The sequence below is a fragment of the Chinchilla lanigera genome, unplaced genomic scaffold (assembly GCF_000276665.1).
Source record: "Chinchilla lanigera isolate Chin_1 unplaced genomic scaffold, ChiLan1.0 scaffold00072, whole genome shotgun sequence".
Taxonomy (NCBI): domain Eukaryota; kingdom Metazoa; phylum Chordata; class Mammalia; order Rodentia; family Chinchillidae; genus Chinchilla; species Chinchilla lanigera.
Genome location: NW_004955473.1, coordinates 12,286,792 through 12,295,234, shown reverse-complemented (window position 1 = coordinate 12,295,234; position 8,443 = coordinate 12,286,792).

Below are 8,443 nucleotides of genomic sequence, written 5' to 3'. Positions count from 1 at the left end.
TGGGCTGCCCAGAGAAATCTTTGTCTAAACTCAAAGAATATCGAAGCTGTAAGATAGTGAGACCCTCCTGAAGCCCTGAAATCATTTCAATTGTTTCCTTTACTTAAGCCTTTGCAGTCCACTCGCTTGGGAGATTGCAGGCCTGATCAGCCCACAATAACTAAGGGTTATTTAACCCAATAGAAAAGAAAAAAGAAAAGAAGAGGAGAGATGAGAAGAGGAGAGAAGAGAAGAGAACAGAACAGAACAGAACAGAACAGAACAGAACAGAACAGAACAGAAGAGTAAAGAACAGATAAAGCAATTATACAAATCCTCAAGGTTAACCAAAGTCGCTGAAAACATTAGAGAGTAAAAGCTGCCAGGATCAAAGCTTATAAATGTTGAAAACAGGGCTGGGGATTTAGCTCAGCGGCAAAGCGCCTGCCTGGCAAGCGCAAGGTCGTGAGTTCGGTTCCTGGTACCGGAGAAAAACGAAAAAATAAATGTTGAAAACAACATCTAAGTCATCAATTCTTAAATATAAGTTCCAATATTCTTTACTTTTGGAGTTTATAAAAGATAGTATAATTTGATCCATTAAATGTGTTTTCATACATTATTTATTTGCATAAACTTTTAAGATTACATTTGTATGCTGATTAAGTTATATTTCTAATATTTATTTTATGCTAAAATAATATTTTAAAAGGTCCTCTAAATGCAGGAGGCTTTGTGCTTAAAAAAGTTGTACAAAATTCCCTCTGTGGCTATAAAAGGAGCAGATGGAACCAATTTGCTTTAATTTTGGCCACTGACCAGTAGCTTCTGTAACATTTTTGTGTCATATTGTACCCAACTCTAACAAATATTACAAAAATAATATATAAATATAATTAAATTTGAAAAATTAAAAATTTTGAAGTTTTCTGGGTATAAAGCATTAAAGTTTTTAAAAAATATTTAAAAATCTCTCAGTTAAACTTTGGAAAACTTATTTCAAAGCAACAGTTTTATATTTTACTAAGATCATTTCTTCTATTTTTCATTGTTAGGGTTTTGGTTATTTTTTAAAAACTGAGTTTTAAGAGTTAAAGATTATTTAAACGTTTATCTGTAAACTGTTTTCAATAATCAGTTTATGATGGGTAAATATATAAGTAGTATCTTAGTTTATAACACACTATATCTGGGACTAGGAATGTACCTACGTCAAAGGCAAAATATTCTGTGAGTTTAAGCATTAAAGTTTAACACATGAAAAGTTACTAATAACTGCTCTCTTTTATACTATATATTTGTGAAGCTAGACATTAGACATAAAATAATCAAAATTTTGGCAATAAATTTGGTTCTGTAATGAAAACTTGATCTATTATATTGGCTTTAACGAAAAAAAGCATTTTTCTATTGTAAAATTGAGATACACTTATCCATTGGTGTGGTGGATTAACGGCCAACTTGTAACACCCAGCTGAATTGAATCAAGTGGAAGACCCACCTGCAGATTGTTGCCAACAGCATAAAAGAACTGGAGGGGTAGATGTTGTACTACTGATTCTCCTGGAGAAGCGTGTCACATTGGTTTTCCTATACAAATTCAGCTGTTGTCATTGTTGGAGGAATATGGGTCCCTGTTATTGCTGAGGATGGCTGTGGTTCTTTTTGGGGGAGCTTTGGTCCTTACCTTGAGAGCTGCTTCCTAGCACCAGTGCAGATCCCTCAGCCTGCTGGCACAAATCCTTTATCCCAATTGTGCAGACTTTCTAGTTTCAACCACTGAACTTTGGGCCTTCCTAGTGCAGATCTTTGATACAGACTTGCATGAGACATTGCTGTGGACTCTAGGTCTCCAGCTGGACTTGTGAAGGATATTGTCCTGGACTCTAGTTCTTAAACTGGACTCATGCAAGACATTGCTGTGGGATCCAGGCCCTCAGCTGGCTTCTTTGGGTATCTAGTGCGTAGACAGACCTCCTGCACTGTTTTGCATTTGACCTTTCAGGTGAAAATTATAAAATACTCTTGTAAATTATGTATCCTATATTACATCTATTCCCTTTGTAAATCCTGAGTGCAACAATTGGGTAATAAGACTGTGGTCATTAAAATTACTTCCTAACTTTATAAGAGGTGTAAAGATATCCTTTAATTATTGTAAATTTGGTTATACCAAATCGGTAAGCTTGCTAAAAGAATCTAAATTTTGCCATAAGAGTAAATCTAAGTGAATATATATTAAGATTTCTATATAGTTATAATGATATTTATTGATAACCTCATAGTATATTAATGTATTTGAGTTTTCCAAGTGTATAGATCTTCTAAGATGCAGGATTTAAGATATAATCTTATCACTGGCAGTACATACATACTAATGTTATGATTATGGATTTTTGTTTCAAGCTATATTATTCAGTACTTCCAAGAGCATGCAGGGCTGGAGCAAGGCTCTTCAAAACACTTCACATACTCTGAATCAGATTTAATGCAAGACACAAAAATTTACAAGATTGGCCTATAATAGCCGCCCACAATATCAAATGTAAAAGAGTATAAAAGATCTGTCTGTGCACTCCAGATTTACAAGATTTGACCTACAGTGGCAGCCCACAAAGTCAAATGTAGATGAGTACAAAAGATCTGTTCACACACTAGAAATTGGAAGGATCCATCCAAAGGCCTGGAATCCATGGCAGTGTCCCATGGGTGTCCTCATGAGGAGGCTGAAGGACAGCATTGGAGCACTGAGGGGTCTCTGCCAGGAGGTCGAAGGGTGGGTGCTAGAAGCTAGAGTCTGCACTGGCAGGTTGAAAGGTAGGTGCTAGAAGCTGAAGAAAGTGTACTGAAAGCCAGGAGATGATGCCCAAGGTGAAGGCAAAGACCAGAGCTCCTCCAAAGAACAGCCAAAGATCCTACAAAGAAAATCAGCAGCACCAGAACTCTTGAAAAGAAAATCAGCTGCAATGAAGCTCTTCCAAGGAATGTCGACTGGAATCCTTCCCTCCCATTCTCCTTTTATACTGGTCCAACAACAATCCTCCTTAAAGTGGGGCTGCTATGCCCAGAGCCATGCCAACTCAATTCAGCTGGGTGTTCTGCACTCAAGTTGAGACCTAGTCAATTAACCATCACACAGGCTTATGTGTATATGGGTGTTATGTAGCTGTGTTGTAATAGTTAGATGTGCCTAAGCAATATAAAGTCAGGGCAATAGTTATCTATAAAGCACATCTCTGAACAAGAACATTCCACTTAGCCAAATACACATATATAATTATTATTAACCACTAGCCAATCCAAATATTTAAAGACAGGATGACCAAAAATTGCATATTTTCATTAATTTTATAAGATAATATCACAGGTTAACTGAAAGGAACAGTTAATGTTTAATTGTTTGATCAACCTTTCATACTTACATTTGGTAATCTGTGCAATTACTTTGAAGATAACAGTAAGTAGTACAACAACCATTGTTGATTTCCTCACATTTGGTTTTGAAATTCTGTATCATTTTTATAATTTTGTGTTGTTTTGTTGTTGTCTTTGTTTTTGTTCTTTAGTTTTTAAAATAAAAAGATAATATAATAGGAAATATAAAGATGACAATTTTGTGAAATTGATCCAATAACTTTTCTGTGTATGATATATCACAAAACATTCGATACATGACATAATGTTACAATCTCAACAGTAGTACCCAGCCTTTTTCCAAGTTATTTTTGCATTTTTTTCTTTCTTTCAACAACACACTTTACACTGTCATGTTGACCATTCATATTTTTTTGTGGGGTCTACAATTTCAATTAAATGTCTACCCACTAATGTTAAAGACATCGATGATGGGATTCTTGATTGGCATTTAACTACCCGAGATTTTTCAATTGTATATTCTTTTTAAACCTAATCTAAATTGTAAATGACTTTTTGACTGTCCTTATTTTCAAAAAATAACAAACAAGTTGTATATTTTTGGGCCAGGAGGTGCATAAGTATTTTATAATAATATTTATCCTCACTTTTTGATTACAGGATAGTTTGCTATATGTTGGTTCACTGTCAGTACCACCCATAGAATTGTTAGAGTTCTTGACCACTACTGGAATACTTTTACTTTCATTTCTGCTTTCAAGGTCTATCATTTCTGTGTTATGAATAGTTGACAACAAAGAGACATCTTTTTTGTGTTTCTGTTTCATAACACAGACTTTTCTCTTTGACATGCTAACATTTCTTTCTTTCTGAGTTTTTATTTTATAGATCTTTTGGCACTTCCTTCCTAATCAATGTTCCCATATGTGTCCTCTTTATATTGTAAAAAATATCACTGAGTTCTGGATAAGCATAAAAATTATATCTACTTTACTCACTCTCACAATTTTCATAAATTGTAGCGCAAAATTATGGTTTATTTTTCAAAAATAAAATAAATATGAGTTAGTAAAAGAAAATAATTGGAACTTATCATTAGATTTCACTAGAAACAAACATCAAAATTAAAAAAAATTCTAAATGAAAAAGTATGCAAAAATACTCAATATAAAGGAAGTAAACAGAAATATGAGTGCATCTCATGCAAACAAGACTCCACTGGTTTAAATGAAACCTGCCTGAGTGATGGTCAGGATAGTCAGTACATAAACACACTGCCTGCCTGACAGTTGTTGCAAACTCTTAAGTGGTTCAATGTTGTGATTTATATCTAGATGTCCCCCAAATACCTCATGCAATTATAAATGGGGTTTTGGGGTGTGATTTGATCATCAGGACATGATAATAATCAGTAAATTCTTCCATTGATAAGTTAATAGCTAGATGCAACTGGGGAGGTGAAGCCTGTTTGGAGGAAGGGTGTCACTGGGGTGTGACTTGGCAATATTTAACTCCATACCTCCTCCTTGACAGCTCACTCCTTTCTGCTGCCATGCAATGAACTCTATCTCCTCTTCCATTTGCTTCTGCCATGCAACCTTGCCTTGGAGCTAGTCAGCTATGAACAGAAACCTCCACAAACTATGAGCCCAAGTAAATCTTTTCCTCCTTCCAGTTGTGGTGTAGGGGATTGTCTCTCAGTAATGAGAACATAACTAAGACATACTTTGGTACCAGAAAAGTGGGGTTGAGGCAGGAAATTATGGCATGACAGGCTGAGGAAGTACACAAGACAATTAGTTGCAAAGTCCCAGGACACATGTCCAGAACAGTGCCCAAATTTCTATAGGTGGAACCAAGCAGAGAGTGCTGTCTTTAATCCTCATGAGAACTTGAGCAAGTTTTGAATAGGATTGCCTAGATCTGACATCTGCCTGAGGAGGGAAAGATACAAAGGGACAGTCACCAGTGCACTCTCTGCTCCTGTGTTCTCATTCTTATAGTAGTCAACTATCATGCTGCATAGTGTACTTTATCCTACCTTTATCCAGTCCAAACTCACTCTTCAGGGCCTGTTCCTTTTCTTTCCTTTAATAACTATAAAAATCTCCCTCCTTTTTGCACTTGTCTTGATCACTTCTTCTCTCAGGACAGAAAACACCTAAAAATCACTTCTAGAAGGAGACTCCAACACTCCAAATCCTATTAACAGGGTAATTGCTGTGATGCCATCTTACCATGTGATTCAGAAACCTTTGAAATTAGTTTGTAAGAGGAGTTTGAAAAAGTTTGAAGTTCTTGATAGGAGAAGCAGCATTACAATGTTGTGAGCTGAGCTTTCTGAGAGATTCTAGCCAGATCTTAGAGAACCCGAGTGTTGCCAGTAATGCAGTGGCTAAAGACTAGGTTCTAGAAGTTTCAGTTGGGAACAAGGACTGACAGTTGGACACCATGCCATGTGTGATTTTTTCTGTCAGAAATTTTGTTTACATTTTTCTCCTGTTCTGAGACATTGTAGGAGATTTATATTAAGAACAGTGAACTAATCGGTGGTGGAAAAATTTTCAAGGCAGTTTTAATATTGAGGTTGTGGCCTGGCTACTGTTCAGGGACTTTAACCAACTCTACCTTGAGAATAAAGAGCAAAAGTCACATTTGAACAATTTAAAAAGTTTGAATTTCACTAGAAAGGAAGCTTTGGTAAAATTGGAGCCTGTAAAGGTAAAGCAGACGAGAATTTGATTGTTAAAGATGTTTGTACTGAGAAGGAACTAAGCACCTTGGAATAGAACAATACAAAAATATTCCTCGCAGACTACAATCAAGCAAGGATCCACTTTTTTCAGGATCATTTACTTTTGATAAGACAGCCTCAGGGTCATGTTCAAGAATGGTGGCTACCTAGGGAATTTGCTGCTTGGGATTCAGTTCATACTGCTCAGCTATACAGGCACTCAACACCTCCAGGAAAGAGAAGGAATCATGGCTACTGCTTCCACTGGTGGCAAACCTTGACAGCATCCACACAGTGCTGGTTTTAGGCACATGCAGAATGCAAGAGTTATGGGGTCAGGAAGATTTCCACATGCATTTCAGAAGAAGGCCTGGCAGGCCAGACAGTGTGCCCCTAAAAAGACAGTACATGAATCTGGGAGGGTGAAGCTGAAAATGCAGTGGAGACCCCAGGATGTTTAATAAAGCAGAAACATGGGACAGTTGGAGAAAACCACAAGTACTAAGCAAAACCCACTGACGAGAGAAGCCATGAGGGCTGTAACCACCAGTGTTGCTGTGGTAGGGCTGCACAAGCCCTTTGGTGTTTACATTTTTTGACAGATTGCTGGGGATGCTGGGGATGCTGGAGATGGAAATAAAGGGTTTAATGTTTGTTCTGATTATTTTAGTCTTTCTTGGATCCCATTCCTTTTAACCCCCATTTCACCTTTTTGGAAGGGCAGTATTAACCCCTTGACTTTGTATGTCACCAAGTTTAACTTTCATTTCATTTCTATAGGGTCTCACAGCTAATTTACCTTAAGTCTCAGAAGAAACTATAGACGTGCACTTTTCAGCAATGGTGAAAATGTTAGGACTTTGGCAACTTTTATTCATGGGATAAATGTATTGTGCATAAAGAGATTGGCATGAGTCTTCTGGGAGCCATGGAGTGGAATATTACAGTCCATATCTAGTTCCCTCTAAAGCTTTATGCATGCTTCAGAGGACACCTATATACAAACCTTCATATGTACAGCTTTAGGGATGTGATTGGATCTTGGGAGCGTGAGTTTATAGATAAAAGTTATTTAGGAGGCGAAACCTGCCTGGAAGAATGGGTCACTGGAGGTGTGTCCTGGCAGTTTCTACCACCTTCTGTTTTCCTTGATAGCTATTTTTGTCCTGCTGGCATCCCATGAGCTATTTAACCGTATCATACCCCTCTGCTATACTGCTCTGCCTTGCAGCTAGCCAACTATGGTCTGATACCTCTACAAACTGTGAGCCCAAATAAACTGTTCCTGCTTCAGATTGTATATGTCAGATATTTTATCACAGCAAGATAAAGTAAGTAAAACATTAAACAAAAAGCTAAGTTAAATAAAAGAAAGGGCTCCATATAGTATGCCAGGCACTGCTTGTGGTCTCCAGCTACACCTGCAATTTAAAGCCATAAACTGTTTTGATTCCCAGTCCCATTCGCCCTTTTCCTGAGATGTTTCCTGCAGCTTCTCTTAGTATACTCTCATTATGTTATTTTAGTGTATTTGATCTTAACCAAAAGGTCTATATGTCTTCAAGCATATTGCAAGTAACTCTCAAGTAAAGATTTAGCTTCTTGTATAAGTGTGCCTATAAATTAAAAATGACAATGTAAACGTCCCACCTAGCTACAAATGTGGTATAAATTTTATGTAACATATTTGAAACTTTATATATTTATGTTGTCAGCTACCAATCATTATAAGATATTCACTTCTACAATATAGAGCCCTACACTAACAATTTTTTTTTTTTGGCCTAAAGATCAAAAAAGTTGGTTCTTCCAATCTGGGCCATACTACCAAAATTGTACAGATTCAGAGCAATTCCAATTAAAATACCTTTAGCGTACCTCACAGATTTAGAGAAAACATTCCTTATGTTCATCTATACCAGAAGAGACCCAGAATAGCAAAAGCATTTCCTGGGCCACAAAGACAAGTAGTGTGACATCATAATCCCTAATCTGAAATTATACTACAAAGGTACTGTAATAAAATCAACATGGTACTGGTTAAAAAATAGATCTAAGGATCAATGGAACAGACTGGAAGAAACAGCCACAACCACAAACATACTCAGCAACTTGATCTTTGACAAAGGGACCAAACAAGTTCACTGGAAGAAAGATAGCTTCTTTAATCAATGATGCTGGAAAAACTGGCTTGCCACATGCCAAAGACTGAAAATACACCCACGTCTAACAGTATGAATGAAATTTAAGTCAAAATGGATCACAGGTCTGAATATTAAAACAGAAACACAAATTATACTGGAAGACATAGTAGGTAAAAATCTTGAAGATATAGGGATAGGCAGATATTTCGTG